At 41.2% G+C, this 17,081-nt stretch overlaps 2 long non-coding RNA genes across 8 annotated transcripts in view; one reads left to right on the top strand and one right to left on the bottom strand.

The window, feature by feature from the left end:
* Positions 1 to 17,081, top strand: part of LOC131821191 (uncharacterized) — a 192,892-nt gene that overhangs the window by 18,583 nt on the left and 157,228 nt on the right. For 4 of the 5 annotated variants that reach the window (XR_009349858.1, XR_009349855.1, XR_009349856.1 and 1 more), the window contains 2 exons: positions 13,811 to 13,896; positions 14,652 to 15,582. This is a non-coding gene — a long non-coding RNA (uncharacterized LOC131821191). The remainder of the gene's footprint in view (positions 1 to 13,810; positions 13,897 to 14,651; positions 15,583 to 17,081) is intronic. The other variant, XR_009349859.1, reaches the window with a different exon arrangement.
* Positions 3,766 to 15,585, bottom strand: LOC131821190 (uncharacterized). Of its 3 annotated transcripts, none has more exons than XR_009349853.1 (4): positions 15,461 to 15,585; positions 9,949 to 10,055; positions 6,487 to 6,582; positions 3,766 to 4,063 (listed from the first exon to the last, which is right to left on the bottom strand). It is a non-coding gene; the product is annotated as an uncharacterized LOC131821190 (long non-coding RNA). The 3 variants fall into 3 exon arrangements; XR_009349854.1 differs by lacking the exon at positions 15,461 to 15,585 and adding an exon at positions 10,199 to 10,229; XR_009349852.1 differs by lacking the exon at positions 15,461 to 15,585 and adding an exon at positions 10,162 to 10,198.

Genomic DNA, 17,081 nt, shown 5'->3' with positions numbered 1-17,081 from the left:
TAGGAACCCTATAAAGGCAGAAAGTAAAGTGTTCCTCCATTGGCCTACACACAGGGGTAGGTGCACATGTGGAAACACAGGGTAATGAACACTGTGTTTAGGAACAAACTGAGAGACATGGTAAATAAATGAAGTGTTGACCTGCATATGAAGAAAGACTTCCTCTATCTTAATAGGAATCCTGCTAAAACAGTTTAGAGAAAATCCCCCAGGCTGATGAAGTCCTTCATCCCCTACCTTTGATGTCTAAGTCCTTAGCCTGCCTTTAGCAAGAATTCTCATACTTTTGGGGCACCTGGCTGGCTCAGTCGGTAATCGATGTGAATCTTGATCTTGGGGTTGTAAACTCAAGCCCCACATTGGGTATAGAGATTACTTAAAAATAAAATCTTAAAAAAAAAAAAAAGAGTTCCCCTACCCTTGATACCTCCTCTTTCTAATTTTCCACCTACTGATCCCCTCACTTGGCTATGAGGCTCCACTTGTCCTTGTTTTTACTTTTTTTTTTTTTTTAAGATTTTATTCATTTATTTGACAGAGAGACAAGGCAAGAGGGACTACAAGCAGGGGGAGTGTGAGAGGGAGAAGCAGGCTTCCCACCAAGCAGGAAGCCCAATGTGGGGCTCAATCCCAGGACCCTGGGCTCTGACCTGAGCCGAAGGCAGACGCCAATGCCTAACGACTGAGCCACCCAGGACCCCCTATTTGGGATGTTTAGAACATCCTTAGTCTTTGTTATATGTGGAGATGAGCCTGATCTCTCCCCACTATTGCAATAAGGAAGGCTTCTTTGGGATGATAGTTGAACAGAAGATGCTTGATTAGAGAGAGCAATTCATTCGTGCTGTGTTAATAGTATTTTTTCACTTGAGACTTTTCTGGTTCTTTGTATGACAAGGGATTTATGCTTGATTGTATCCTGGACGTGTGGGCATTGTGTTCTGAGTATCTGGATGATACTTACATGTTATACTTCAGCTAACAGTTTAAATTTAGCCCTCGGGTCATGACGTACTTTTGTGGGCTGTGTTTCGAATGACAATTTGTTTTTCAGGCCTTGAAAATCTACTCTGCTCTGCTTTATGTATGTGCTACTCAGAGGCCAACCTGAAAACCTAGGCAGGATTTCAATTTCTTGTACAGGTTACTTGGGGGTTTTGCCCAGGATTCGATATATACTTAAAAATTCCTTTCTCCAACTCTTTTGTTGACTTTCTAGTTCGGAGGGGGAGAAACATCACCTCATCAAGCTTGCCCAGCTCTGTCTCCTAGATACCACCTCATTTGGAAGGGGAATGCTGCCTCCCAACTACTATTAATTTTTTTAAATACCAAGGAATTTAATGTTGAAAAGCTTTCACTCTGTACTTCTTCATTAAGAGAAAAGACATAGACATTCACTCGGCCTCTTAGCAAACCAAGAAATTCAGCTAAGATAGATTTTCGTTGAGTGGAATCTGAGCAGGAGGGCAGAAATGTGTAAGTAAGGAGAGTATCATGGGATCTGTGCTTTATTAGAACAGAGACCAGAAAGTTGATCCTCAGAATTAAAACCAATAAAGTATGAAGGCAAGGAAAAGAAATGTGTTCCTGTTTCAGATTATACAACAAAATAAACTGAGCCATTAGTATATGTGATATTCATTCACAAGACCTCTCTCTTTTTTAAGATTTTGTTTATTTCAGAGTGAGCGAGTGAGAGGGAGAACTACTGGGGGAAGGAGCAGAAGGAGAGGGCAAAGCAGACTCCCTGCTGAGCAGAGAGCCCAATGTGGGGCTCCATCCCAGGACCCTGTGATCATGACCTGAGCCAAAGGCAGATGCTTAGCTGACTGAGCCACCCAGGTGCCACCACAAGATCTCTTTTTTTGCTGAGTAATATTCAATAAATAAACTAAATTTTTAAAAATAATGGAATGATTTTTTTTATACACATAGAAGTGTTATTTTTCCATATGGTGGCCTGGGTAAGTGCATTTTCCTTAGAAAATTCATTCCTAATTCACGGATATTGTATAGTTTTTGTGATAAGCTTTTTATTTTTATTTTTCTTAAGATTTTATTTATTTATTTAAGAGAGAGGGGGAGAGCACAAGCAGGGGGAGGGCCAGAGGGAGAGCAAGAAGCAGACTCCCTGCTGAGCAGGGAGTCAGATAAGGGTCTGGATCCCAGGACCCCAGGATACTGACCTGAACCAAAGGCAGATGCTTCCAACTGAGCCACCCAGGTGCCCCATGTAATAAGCTTTAAAAAACAATCTCAGAAAAAAAAAATTCAGTAAGAGAAAAAATTTACATTGTTTCATGATCATTAAGCAAAACATCAAAACATTCAGGAAGAAAGCACTTCCCTATACTATTTAAAAAAAAAAAAAAAAAAGAATATGGGGCACCTGGGTGGCTCAATCAATTAAGCAGCTGCCTTCGGCTCAGGTCATGATCCCGGGGTCTTGGGATCTAGCTCAGCTTTGGGCTCCCTGTTCTGCTGGTAGCCTGCTTCTCCCTCTATCTGCTGCTCCCCCTGCTTCTGCACTCCCTCCTCCCTCTCTCCCCCTCTGTCAAATAGATAAATACAATGTTTTAAAAAATTATTAAAAAAAAAAAAAAGAATGTGTTCCCTAGGGCACCTGAGTAGCTCAGTCAGTTAAGCAGTTAAGCGTCTGAGGTTCTGGGATGCAGCCCCTGCTCGTGGAGATCCTGCTTCTTCTGCTCCCTCTACCCCTCCCCCATTCATGAGTGCAAACAGCCAGCGAGCTCTCTATCGCTCTATCTCAAATAAGTAAATAAAATCTTAAAAAAAAAGAATGTGTTTCCTATATTACCATAGTGAGACAAAAAGATATGCCCACATCCTAATCCCCAGAATCTGTAACTTTTGCTTTAAGTAGCAAAAGATGTGATTAAATGAAAGATTTTAAGAGGAGGTTCTTATTCTGGATTATCTGGGTGATCTCTGAATGCAATCACCTTGTGAAAGAAAGAGACACAGAAGGAGTTTACAGACACAAAGAGAGGAAGGCAATGTGAGGTTGGAACAGTGGGAGATGCTGCTGAGGAATGCCAATAGCCATAATTAGAAGCTGGAGGAGTCAAGGAAGAGATTGTCTCCTAGAGCCTCCAGAGGGAGTGTGGCCCTGCCAACACTTTGATTTTGAACTTCCATTCTCCAGAACTCTGAGAGATAACTTCTCATTGTTTTAAAACACCCAGTTTGGGGTGCCTGGGTGGCTCAGTTGTTAAGCGTCTGCCTCCAGCTCGGGTCATGATCCCAAGGTCCTGGGATGGAGCCCCACATCAGACTCCCTGCTCAGCAGGGAGCCTGCTCCTCCCTCTCCCATTCCCCCTGTTTGTGCTCCCTCTGTCACTGTGTCTCCCCCATCAAATAAATAAATCTTTAAAAAAAAAAAAAGACACCCAGTTTATGATAATTTGTTATGGCAGCTCTAGGAAACTAATAGTTATCCTTACACAACCTTGTTTTCTCTTTGCCTTCAACATGAGTTTCATGTTCCCCATGGAGTTTCCAATTATTGAGGTACTGTCTGAAGGAGGAGCATAAGATGGTGAGCTCACAAAGGAAAGCAGAAGAGCCAGCAGTCTTATGCTCCAACATTGTACCATATTTGGTTACAGCTATGCAATATATGCACATTAATGATTACTGAGGGCTTGAAGATGCCATAAACTTCAGTTCAAGTTTTGTCTTTGACCATTTGATTCTCTTCAAGGAGAATCAAGTCACGGGATTAAGAATGGATCCATGAAGTTTAGTTTTATACATTTATTTCTGCTTCATTCCTTTAAATTAGAGCAAATGATGATCTGGAGCAGAAGTTTCTCCTGCCTCAAAAGAGGTGGTGATGGAGGAGGAGGTCCTGGTACAAAGAGGACCACGGTGGTGATGATGGTTTATCATTTATTCCAGGTAAAGGAATTGGAAGACAAAGAACTCCCCCGGGTAGAAGTGGCACTGATAGAAATGATGGTGGGCATGGCTCTCTATCTGCCTGTAGAGACAGTAGAAGAGGTCCTGAAATCTATAAGTAACTTGACCGCCAGTGTTCCTGTAATAGAAATAATCTAATGTTAAAATGCTCGCACAGTAAAATAAGCAATAGACATTTGTGGGTTTTTTAGAGTTAATATACTACTTATTAATTTATCAATCTTCAAGGACTCAGTACATGCAAAAGACTGGTACAGATATTTAATATGCATTTTTAAACTCTACATAATTAGGGTCCTTCTGCTAACACTCTAATGCTAGAAGAGTTGACATCCTCATCAAAAGCTTTCTGAAATAATGAAAAATTAGATTTTATGATGAGTGTATGCAAAGAAGAAGTATTCTATCTGGCCTGGGCATGTTAGACTAGTTTGTTCAAATGTGGATAATATAAGGTTATGGTTTGATCCCCCTGGGAGCTAATTGGCTTTACACAAAGAGTCTGTCTCAGAATGCCAATGATCTAGCTATCTTATAACAACATAAGCAACATTCATTTGTATAGTAATATATGCTTATCAAAGTTTTTGTATCTATTATCTCTTTTGAGCCTTATTATAACCTTATAGTATAGGTGGGGCAAGTAGTTTTATCTCACTGCTTATAGATGAGACTCCAAGACTCCAAAAGCCTAAGTGATTGGACAAAGGTCACAAATACAGTGTGAAACATGGTTAGGACTTGAATGCAGTTCTTTACACACCTAGTTTGGTTCCCTCTCTATTAAAGCAGACTACCTTCTCATGCCCACAAGTCATTTGTCACGAGCTGAAGACAGAACCCAGGTGAATGCCCTAATTTGGAGAGTGAAAAAAGGGAGTGTAACCAACTTCTTAGAGAAAAAAAAAAAAAGTAAAGTAGGATAGGAAAAAAACCTGTCAACTATTACAGATACAGTAAAGCAAAGTGAGGATAAGAAAAGACCACCAGACTGGGTCACTTGGAGTTCACTGTAGAGTTTTTTTGTGAGTTTTCAGTAAAATGATAGAAACAGACCAATGCAAGCAGCATTTGAGGATCCTCTATTTTAAGATACAATCTTCACATTCTGAATATTCCCTCCAAATATGAGCTGTCTTGAGGAGAGTACTTAATCAGTTGTAAAGTGTAGACCACCTAATAAAGATTTTAAGTATGAAAATTTTTCTCAAAGAGAAGGTAAGTGGGAATATAAAGTTGACAGGTTTTGAAATGAATGTAGTCAAGATTATAGAGGTCTACAAAAGCTTTGGGGATCATTCAATACTTAAACATTTTCTTCAGGACAGGAAATGTGGTCCTGATGGTTAATTTTACATGTCAACATGCCTGGACAATAGGGTGCCCAGATATCCGGCTGGGTGTTTCTATGAGGGTGTTATTAGATGAGATTAACATTTGAATTGGCAAATTGAGTAGCACAGATTGCTCTCCCTAATGGGGGCAGGCCTCATCTAATCAATTAAAGGCCTAAATGTAACAAAAGTGCTAATCTTCCAATCAGTGAGAAAGAATTTTTACTGCCTAACTGCCTTTGAACTGGGACACTGGCACTTTTCCTGTATTCGGACTCAAAATCAAAACGCTGGCTCTTCCCGGGTTTCAATCATGCTGGCCTTCCAACCAGAATACCATTGTTTTTCATGATTCTAAGACTTTTCTGATCAGATTAGATCTAAACCAATGGCTCTCCTATGCCTGCAGCTTGCCAACTCACCTTGTAGGTCTTACGACTTGGAGCTACCATAATCATGTGAGTCACTTCGTTACTCGTTATTATGTATATTATATTAAGTTATATGTTATGTATGTTATAAAGTACATACATATACATATTTATATAAAATATATGCATGTGTACATATAAATGTGTTATATATCATATATAAAACAGTCATATTTACATATGAATATGTCTATATAACATATAGACATGTATATATGTATGTATGATATATACATAAAATCTCTGTCCTGCTGGTTCTGTATCTCTAGAACCCAGAGTCATATAAAAATGGATGCAATTTTTCAAATTAGAATGATAAATTTTCTCTCAAAAGTAATTTTGTTTGTATAATATATTCTATCACAAAATATGTAGGGAAGCTTAGGAAACCAATGTTGTAAGGGCGCCTGGGTGGCTCAGTCATTAAGCATCTGCCTTCAGCTCAGGTCATCATCCGGCTCCCTGCTCAGCGGGAAGCCTGCTTCTCTCTCTCTCTCACTCCCCCTGCTTATGTTTCCTCTCTCACCTTGTCTCTCTGTGTCAAATAAATAGATAAAATCTTCAAAAAATTTTTAAAAGAAAAGAAACTAACGTTTTAGTCTTTTCCACACATGGAAATGATTTGTCTTGAGAAATCAAATGTGTAGAGTTATTTAAACTAAAATTTTAACTTATGAGAAAGTCTGTTTCTGGTCATATTTTCCTTCTATTTAACTAGATACTTTTCAAATTAGAACTCATCTTGCAATGATACAATATATATGTAGTTTCATTACCTGCGTTTGATTTTTCTGGAATTCCGTTTTAAGCTCTTTGATCTTTTCTTCTGGCATCTTGTTTTGAGCTCGGGTTGAGGTGCTGACTTCATTCGTCTACAATGATCATCACCACAAATGCACACTTAATAATATAGCATCCAGAAACCTTTAAACAATATTATGTACTAAATAAATGGAACACCCTTCACTTCTTTAATTCCTGGGCCTTCACTTGTGACTATTCATGACAATTAAATCTCCTTCTCTGGGGATGGGCCTAGTGCTGCTGGTGGTAGTGGTGGTAATGATGAACTCTGCTTTCGAACCAAGGCAAACAAAAGCACTTTTACTCCTGAAAAAAATACTAGAAAAATTTTTTTTAATGTGTGAGCCACATTTTTCTTCATGTATCATGGGCATTTTTTTTTTGTTTTGCTATTCAAAACGAGATCTTAATAATTTCATCCTCAATGGGGAAAAACCAAGAGCTCTTCCTCTACAGTCAGGAACAAGACAGGGATGTTCACTCTCTCTGCTTTTATTCAACATAGCACTGGAAGTCCTAGCCACACAGTCAGACAACAAAAAGAAATAAAAGGCATCCAGATTGGTAAGGAAGAAGTAAAACTTTCATTATTTGTAGATGTCATGATACTCTCTATAGAAAATCCAAAAGACTCCACAAAAAAACTGCTAGAATTGATAAGCAAATTCAATAAAGTCACAGGATACAAGATCAATGTACAGAAATCTGTTGCACTTCTATATACCACTAATGAAGGAACAGAAAGAGAAATTAAGAAAACAATTCCATTTACAATTGCACCCAAAACCATAAGATACCAAGAAATAAACCTAACAAAAGAGGTGAAAAATCTGTACTCTGAAAACTACAGGACACTGATGAAAGAAATTGGGAAAGACACAAAGAAATGGAAAGACATTCCATCCTCATGGATTGAAAGAACAAATATTGTTAAAATGTATCTACTACCCAAAGCAATTTATAGATTTAATGTAATCCCTATCAAAATATCATCATTTTTCAAAGACCTAGACGAACAATCCTAAAATTTGTACAGAACTATAAAACGCCCCAAATAGCCAAAGCAATCATGAAAAAGAAAAGCAAAACTGGAGGTATCACAATTCTGGACTTATATTACAAAATGTAAGTAGTATATTATATTATATTATATTATATTATATTACAAGTTATATTACAAAGCTGTAGTGATCAAAACAGCATGGTGCTGGCACAAAACAAACACATAGATCAATAGAACAGAATAGAAAACCCGGAAATGAACCCACAATTATATGGTTAATTAATCTTCAATGAAGGAGGCAAGGACATGCAAAGGGAAAAGAATAATATCTTTAACAAATGGTGCTGGGAAAACTGGACAGCAACATACAAAAGAATGAAACTGAACCACTTCTTTGCACCACATACAAATATAAATTCAAAATGGATTAAAGACCTAAATGTGAGACCTTGAAACTCTAGAAATCCTAGAAAAGAACACAGGCAGTAGCTTCTTGGACATTGGTCATAGCAACTTCTTTCTAGATAGGACTCCTGAGACAAGGGGAAGAAGAGCAAAAATAACTTACCCTGTTTTTTAATGTTACATACCATGTATTTAAGTTAATAAATTAGAAAATGAAGTAAAAAATAAGGTGTCAGTTCAACTTCTTAAATATGTTTAATCTTGAAATGAGATCACACTTCTAGAACATTCAAGTTGATTCATATTAATACAAATTAGACTCTTTCTACTGTATCCTTAATTTCCTAGCATTTTGAAAGATGTGCTCCACCAATCAGACAGTAGAATGATACATATCATAAAGGTATTCTTGAGAGAGTAAATCAAAACACTTGTATAGGGGCACCTGGCTGGCTCAGTGGTTAAGCCTCTGCTTTTGGCTCAGGTCAGGATCCCAGGGTCCTGGGATGGAGCCCCACATTAGGCTCCCTGATCCATGGAGAGCCTGCTTCTCCCTCTCCCCCTCCCCCTGTTTGTGTTCCTTCTCTCACTGTCTCTCTCTCTGTCAAATAAATAAAATCTTTTTAAAAAAATACTCTTGTATAAAATGTTATGAGGGAATGTGAAAGGTTAAAATCAGTAAGCCAGAGAGATCATCTAAATGGTGGACATTCTTCTGCTGTGTTCTGCCATAGCTCCTGCCTCAGTCAAGCCTCAAAAGACCAAACAAACCTATTTAGTATGAACACTGGTTGGCCCAGCTAAAGAAGAAACACCAATATTTACATCCTATTTCCCCTTTGTTGCATTGTCACCTCAAGTCATTTTAGAAGGCTATACAACAATGCTACTCCTATTTCTAAAAGTGATATACTTTCTTGTCTGGAATTGTCTTTAGCTTAAATGGAACAATAATTACTTTCACTGTTATTTAATATTCATTCTCAGAGTATATTTCACCTTTAGAAATTACAAAAGGCATTCAGATCCAAGTCTGAAGGAAGAGTGGGTGAATAATCTGGATAATAATAATGGTTTAGGGTCAAACCTAAAATACTACTTAGTGATTGTTTTCTCCATTCATATCTGAGTCCTGGAAAACATCCCACAGTGACTAATCTTAATCTTTTCCAGTATCTTTAAATTTCAATCCCTCCCCAAAGAGGAGATCAATGATCTGATGCCTTATTTTTTTTTTTTCAAGTAATCTCCACACCCAGCGTGGGGTTTGAGTTCTTGACCCTGAGATTAAGAGTTATATCCTCTACCAACTGAGCCAACCAGGCTGTGAGTTTGTTTGACTTCCCTACTATCCATGTTAAGATTTCTCTGAATCCAGGGGCACCTGGCTGGGTCAGTTGGAAGAGTATGGAAGTTCAAGCCCTATGCTGGGTACAGATATTACGAAAAAAAAAATTAAGATTTCTCTGAATTCACACTCCTATCCCTCTCCTAAAATCAGCTTCTCTTTGTGTGCTTCTAAGCAAGATAATGTCCACAAATTTCTTCTGTAAATGGTTCACTGCTGCATTTACAGAGAGGCATGTGATTTCTGTTTCTAATTTAAAGTTAACCACATGTAGAATTCAAACCACACAAGTCTAAAGTATGTGAGCAGAAAGATGCCTTCTTAGAAGTCCACTAATCTTATCTTCCACTTCTAACAATGAAGAAGCCAAGACCGAAGGAGTATGACTTACTTAAAGCCACAGCAATTAGGAGCAAAGCTGAGATCAGATCTTACTGCTTATTATTCTACAGCTGAGTTTCAGGGGTGTCAGAACTTACCAGATGGGTTAATAGTTCCATTCTCCCAGGCTCATGATCTCTCACGATCATCATAATGAACCATTAGAGAGACTGAAGGTACATGGACATGGTGCTAACCAGATATGAACAGAGGAATTTCAGTGAGAGGCTGACTTTGACAAAGGAGCATATGTGCAGAAGGATAGCACAGCCTCAAAGTACAACTGAGCCAACTTACTTATCAGAAGTGTGAGGTCAGCGTCTGCTCCTGGTCTAACCTTGAGCTCCGGGGTCTGCAGAACGCACTGTAGATCACACTCTTTGGTTTTCTTCTAAAACTGTAACCTGAAAAGGAAAGAAAGGATTTTTGATTACCCCTGCCGCGGATGCAAATCAACTTCTCTAAGTAAAGATTCTGCATGAAAAAGAGGAAAATATATCAGTCTTTTACTAGTCCTGTAACAGAAACCCTTCCAGTCACCACACACCCGTGGGAGAAATAAGCCTGGACCTAGAGATGCTCTGGGCTTTATACCCTGCAAGCCCTTTGTGATGTCATCCACTGTGACCATTTCATGACTTCACACTGTAGTTTGCTGGGATTCAGTGACCAATGATACTGATCAGTCCCTCTGCTTATTTAAGCCACTGTCCCTGAGGTTAATGAAATAAATATCCTGTTAGCCCCATATCCACGGATATAGAAATGTTCCCCACTCGCTATTTAATATTCCAATGAGGGATGAATACCCCGGCACTAGGAGGGGACAGTTTGGATCTTGTACAGCACTGTCACACTAGTAGCTGTGAACAGTCTATATAAAACTGTACTGAGGGATGCCTGGGTGGCTCAGTCGGTTAAGCATCTGCCTTTGGCTCAGGTCATGATCCCAGGGTCCTGAGATCGAGTCCCGAGTCAGGCTCCCTGCAGGGAACCTGCTTCCCTCTCTGCCTGCCGCTCCCCCGCTTGTGCGCTTTCTCTGACAAAGAAATAAAATCTTAAAAAACAAAAAAGATAAAACTGAATTGAGTCACTTGAGATGCTAAGCAAGGAACAATTTATATGCATTTTCAAGAAAGACCCAATTTATGGAAGTATACTTGCTTAGTACGCAGGGTTAGAGCTTCAATTTATTCAAAGTGGCAAAGGTCTTGAACCATATCTTGATTACATAAACCATCCAGGTAATCCTGGCCCTAAACCTGCCTGCTTGCATGCTGCCAAAATACAACACAGCCCCTGCTGCATCGAAATTGGAGGGAACACGACAATCGGTCAGGGGCGAAAAGACCTAACAGAGTAACAGCAGTAAGAGCTACAGGATATTCCCTCCTGTTGCAGCTCTCATCCCCAGCTCTCCCCAGGGATCTCCCCCACCCCCTTTACCTCCTATGTCACCTATTTGCTGAGGCCTTGCTTTGAAGGTGCAAATTCCCATGGCCTCCCCAGCCCTAACACCCCATCCTTCCCCTCGGTGTGGTGATAGGACAGATCACCATCCATCATGATATAGAGATGAGTCCCCTCTCCTGCTTGTGAGTGCTGGAAAGCTCAGATCATTATTCTTTACGATATATATATGTGTCTCATTTCTTATTTTTTCATTATCCCTCCCAGAATGTAAACCTCATGTGAGTTGGTACTTTTTTTTAAGATTTTATTTATTTATTTGACAGAAAGAGAGAGACAGCGAGAAAGGGAACACAAGCAGGGGGAGTGGGAGAGGGAGAAGCAGGTTTTCCACGGAGCAGAGAGCCAGATGTGGGCTCCATCCCAGGATGCAGGGATCATGATCTGAACCGAAGGCAGATGCTTAAGGGCTGAGCCACCCAGGTGCCCCCGAGCTGGTACTTTTTTTGTCTCTTTCATGGCTGTATTTCAAGCACTAAGAACAGTGTCTGGCCCTTTAGTAGGTTCTCAGCAAAAAATGAAAGTCATCTTTGGCCTCATGTTCATGCCTTCCCCAGAGATGACCCTGTTAACTGTGTAGTGTGTATTTTATCAGGATTTTCACATCCACCAAACAGCTTCAACAACAACAGTCAACTTAAACAATACTCAACATTTCGCTGGGCTTGGGGGGGTGCTTTTTTTTTTTTTGCTTCAGTATTATAAAACATATTGCAGATATATGATTTCACACATAAATCTTAAGCTATACAAACCATACACTCTACTGTAACAAACACTGTAACAGATAAGATTTTTAAAAGACCCAAATATCATCATTGCAACTAAGGAATTATAATTACAGTCAACACTTGACCAAAGTAAGTTTGAGCTACATGGGTCCTCTTACAAACATATATTTTTTGAAATAGCACAGTATTGTAAACGTATTTTCTCTTTCTTATGACTTTCTTAATATAATTTTCTTTTCCCTAACTTACTTTATTGTAAGAATATAGTATATAATACATATGCAAAATATGTATTTATGTTACTGGTGAGGCTTTTGATGAACAGTAGGCTACTAGTTAAGTTTTGGGGGAGTCAAAAGTTATACTCGGATTTTTGATTGTATGAGGGGGTCAGCACCCCTACCTCTCCTCATTGTTCAAGGGTCAACTGTATTCCCTAATACCACATGAAAAATCCATGTCCAATATCCATGCTTGACCTAAATATGTCTCTCAAGTGTGATTTGTTCTTACTAGGATCCAAACAAGGATCAACCACATAATTGGCCAGATTATGATGTAATCTTCTTTTCATCTATAATGTCCTCTTAACCCTTTTTGTTTGCCATTTCTTTGATGAAAATACTGGACTATTTGTCCTGTAGAATTAGGCATATTCTGGATTTTTCTGGAGGCATTCTTGTCCTGAACATATTCCATTATAATCAGAATATCTTGTAGTCAGATATATAGACTTGGTTAGATTTAGGCTAAATTAACTTAGCAAGAATGTTTTATACTTGATGCTTCGCACTCCGATTATATCATATCAGAACACACATGATATCTGTTTCACACACTGCTGATATAAAGATTGGTCAGGAGGTTCCTGGATGGCTCAGTCAGTTAAGCGTCTGCCTTCAGCTCAGGTCATGATCCTGGAGTTCTGGGATAGAGCCCCACAGCAGGCTTCCTGCTCAGCGGAGAGTCTGCTTCTCTCTGCCCCTCCCCCTGCTCACACTCTCTCTCACTCCATCTCTCTCTCAAATAAATAACAGAAAGAAAGAAAGAAAGAAATATTGGTCAGTGGGTCATAGTATTCTTATCTTGATTCATCCACATTATAAAATGTCCCATAGTTCTTTTACTTAAATTTTATTAAATTTGCACGGGCTTACTTTATTATTATTAATATGTAATTCACCCTCTATATAATTTATAATTTTAAAGTATACAAGTCATTGTTATTTTTAAGTATGTTCACAAAACTGTGCACCCATCAACACAATTTTAGAATATTTTCATCATCCCAAAAAGAAAGTCCATACCCATTAGCAGTCAATCCCCATTCCCCCCAACCCTCAGCCCCTGACAATTTCAAATTTACTTTTTTTCTCTATGGATTTACCTCTTCTGGACATTTTTTGTGAATAGGATCATGCAATATGTATACTTTTGTGTCTGCCTTTTAAAAAGCACTATATTTTCAAGGTTAATCCATGTTGTATCATGTATCCATTCTTCATTCCATGTAATGACTAAATAAAAATCCACAGTAGGGATATAGCACACTTAGTTAAAATGTTCCTCAGTTGATGGACATTTGGGTCATTTCCCCCCTTTTAGTTTTATGAATAATGCTGCCATGAACATTCATGTACAAGTTTTTCTTTGAATATCTGTTTCCAGTTCTCCGTTATAGACAGAGGAGTGGAATTGCTGATCACTTGCTCATTCTATGTTTAACTTTTTGTGGAATTGCCAAATGGCTCTCCCAGGTATCCACACCATTTTACATTCCCACTAGCAGGGTATGTGAGATTCAGTTCTTGACATCCTCACCGCAAATTGCTGTTTTCCTTTTTATTTTTAATATAGCCATCTTGCTAAGCAGAAGTGGTATCTCCATGCGGTTTTAAGTTGTATTTCCCCAATGACTAATGATGTTGATCATCGTGTCTTGTGTTCCTTGGCATTAGCATGGAGGGACCGATAGATTTGCAGTATGAGAGCTCCACGTGTGGGAATCCATCCTGTGCAACCCTCGCTCACAATGGCAATCCGAGTAAGTCTCTTCCTATCTCAGTTCCCCACACAATGAATAGTTACCGAGTCTGTGTCTGTCCAGGGAAGGGGGACAGAAAAAAGGCTTTGGCTTGGATCTCTGTGTTGGGAAATGACCCCTACTCCCTAAAGCGAAGGACAGGAAACACAAGGAGGAATCCAGAGGGGTTAGCTGAGATCCAGAGCCCCGGGATCAGGTCAGGTAATTCCACAAGGGAAGGTGGGGGAAGCTCTTTCACTTTCCACCCTACCTGGTGGGAAAGTTGTGGCAGAGCATTAACCCCTCTCTCCACCCCCTGAGAGTGGAAGGCAGCAGGGTTTTGTGAGATTTCCTGTGTTGACCTGAAATGCAAAAAGGCAGCTGCCAGACCAGGACAAAGCCCCTCAGGGTGCTCTTTGTCTTCCTTACCATCGCTCAAACAACTAGGGAATAGGTGAGAAAAATGGGCTGTGAGTCAGAGCTTGAGCCAGGCTGGGAGCCCCCAGACAGCAGGTGGTCTTGAGGGATTACGCAGGTGTGGGCAGGGGTGAGTTCAGTTTTCCCTTGAAATATGTCTGTATTCCTCTATTTGTGAAGATGTTTTTTAATAGTAATCACGAAAGGACTGCATTTGTCAATAAAAATAAGAAGAGTCAACAAAAATATCTTCAGTCAACTGTTTAGTAACCAAATAGCTGGAGGACCCATGAACCTAGGGAGCTCCTTAGACTGCTTAAAAAGATCTTTTATTTGCATCCATTTCTCTCTGTCCTTAGATTACAACCTCCTGGGAGGATTCACGCACCAAAGTAACAGCCCTCATCTCTGAGGGGCAGCATCACCTGTTCGGTTCCTTTTCTGCTTGTCATCTACACGCGTCCCCATTATGGGAGCATTCTTTTGCAAGAGCCACATGTTCCTCCTTCAATAGGAAGGAATGAACCAAGACATCGGTCAGGCAGGAGAAACCTTCCAGTCACTGTGATTCCTTCAGACCCAGCACATCCCCATCCACCTAGGCCGTGTGGACACCACCTGCAGCAGCCCCTACCCACGTTAAGAAGTGCTGGCTCCCTAGCAGGTCCTTGGCAAAGGGCGGGAGGGAGATGACGCGGCGGAAGGAGTGCCAGCTTTTTGGATCCCGACTCTCACCTGGGAAGGGAGCAATTAGTTTTCATAACCTCAGGCAGATGAATGATGCAAACTTGTAACAATCGTTTGGAAGTGTATTTATTTAAATTTCTTTTCTCTCTAAGCAGTTTTGCGACTGCTGAACGGTAAATTTTCGGTTTGTTGCAGCACATTCATGGTCTTGCAGGCAGGGACCCTGCAAGGGAGGCAAACTGATTTTCCCAAGCAAACAGCAAAACAACAGCTTTCCGCTCTGACTTTCCCAGGTCCACCTCTCTCCGCCCCTTCTTGCACCTGGGACCTTCTGAGGATATCCCACCCCTCCCCTGGGCGGGGCCAACACCGAGGAACCCGGATTCTCAACCCTCCCTTCAAGACCCCGTATCTCCAGCCCCCGCGGGCTCTGGGGGAATAGGAGGAGACATCGACGCTGGGGGGAGGGGTTGCGGCTTACGCGAGGCCTCTAGGACGCTGCTTTACGGCAGAGATGGGAGAGGGGCTCAGTCAGACCGCCTGCCCCCGCGTGAGCGACCGGACTTCACCTTGTCGTTCCCGCCGGCCATCGGCCTCCGCCAGGTGGGTCCCTTGGCCTTTGTCTTCTTTCCTTTCCTTTCTCGGCCGGGAGGGAACCCGGGGGTGGGGGCCGGGTTTGGGTGGCCCTTCCGGGCCCGAGGACCTTCCTTGTCCCCCAGCGTGTAGGCAGCCCATGCCCGTTGTGCGACCTGGGCCGGCGGTGGCAGGCAGCCCAGGCGGCTTGGAAGGGCAGGGGCGGGTGGCCGAGGCGGGCCGGGGTGCGGCTTTGGGGCGAGGCTGGTCGTGCGTGAGCGCCGGGATGGTACCGCCGCCTCAGTTCTGTGCCCGGGCGCAGGGAGGAGGGCGAGCGTCGTCGCAGCGCCGCTGGGGCCTCCGCGGCCGGCGGGTGGGCCCGGGAGCGTCTCCCTGTGGCTGCGGGTGGGCCCGCGGATTCCAGGGTTCCTCCTTCCCCTCTCTCCCCTGCCCTTCCTCCCCATCTGCGTGGCCGCAGGAGGTTCCGCTTGGTTGGTTTGGATGGAGGGCTCCTCCGAATGTATCCTGAGAGCACTAAAAACGTTTCGTGTGAAGAAACGTGCTGCTTCTAGGGACGGAGGGAAAAAATAGGTGTCCTCTTGGCCGTGTTGGTCTTAATCCTCTATTCATTTCTGACAGACTTTTTTGAAAATATTGCAAGAAACCCAGTGCCTAGGAAATTATTCCGTCCTATAAATTGTTTATTTAAATCAGAGAGGGAGACAAGCCATAAGAGACTCTTAATCATAGGAAACAAACTGAGGATTGCTGGAAGGGAGGGGAGTGGGGGGATGGGGTAACTGGGTAATGGACATTGAGGAGGGCACGTGATGTAAATTATAAAATAAAAATAAATTAAATGAAATCATTGGATTCACATAATAGGTTGCAAGAGAATATGAGGAGATGTCATTCAGATTATTTTAAATGGACTGGTGGGACTTGGGAGAGCGGGGTGATTTTCACAAGTCCTTTGTGCTCGTCCTGATTTGTAACTTAGAGGTAAAGTGACGTGAGTCAAGAAATCCAGCTTTTTTTTTTTTTTTAATTTAAATTCAGTTTCATTGACATATAGTGTATTAGCTTCAGAGGTAGAGTTTAGTGATTCATCAGTTGCATGTAACACCCAGTGCTCATTCCATCAAGTGCCCTCCTTAATGCCCAACACCCAGTTATCCCATCCCCCCACTTACCCCCCCTCCAAGCAACCCTTAATTTGTTTCCTAGAGTTAAGAGTCTCTTATGATTTGCCTCCTCTCAATTTCCATCATATTTTTCTTTCCCTTCCCGTGTTCATCTGTTTTGTTTCATAAATTCCACATATTAGTGAAATCCTATGCTATTTGTTCTCCTCTGACTGATTTATTTTGCTTAGCATAATACCCTCTAGTGCCATTCAGGTACCTTGCAGATGGCAAGGTTTCATTCTTTTTGATGGCTGAGTAATATTCGTGTGTGTGTGTGTGTGTGTGTACACACATACCATATCTTTATCCATTCATCTGTTGATGGACATCTGGGCTGTTTTA

The sequence above is a fragment of the Mustela lutreola genome, chromosome X (assembly GCF_030435805.1).
Source record: "Mustela lutreola isolate mMusLut2 chromosome X, mMusLut2.pri, whole genome shotgun sequence".
In the NCBI taxonomy this organism is placed as follows: domain Eukaryota; kingdom Metazoa; phylum Chordata; class Mammalia; order Carnivora; family Mustelidae; genus Mustela; species Mustela lutreola.
Note: the sequence above shows the minus strand (reverse complement) of the source record. Positions and strands in the feature narration are given on the sequence as shown.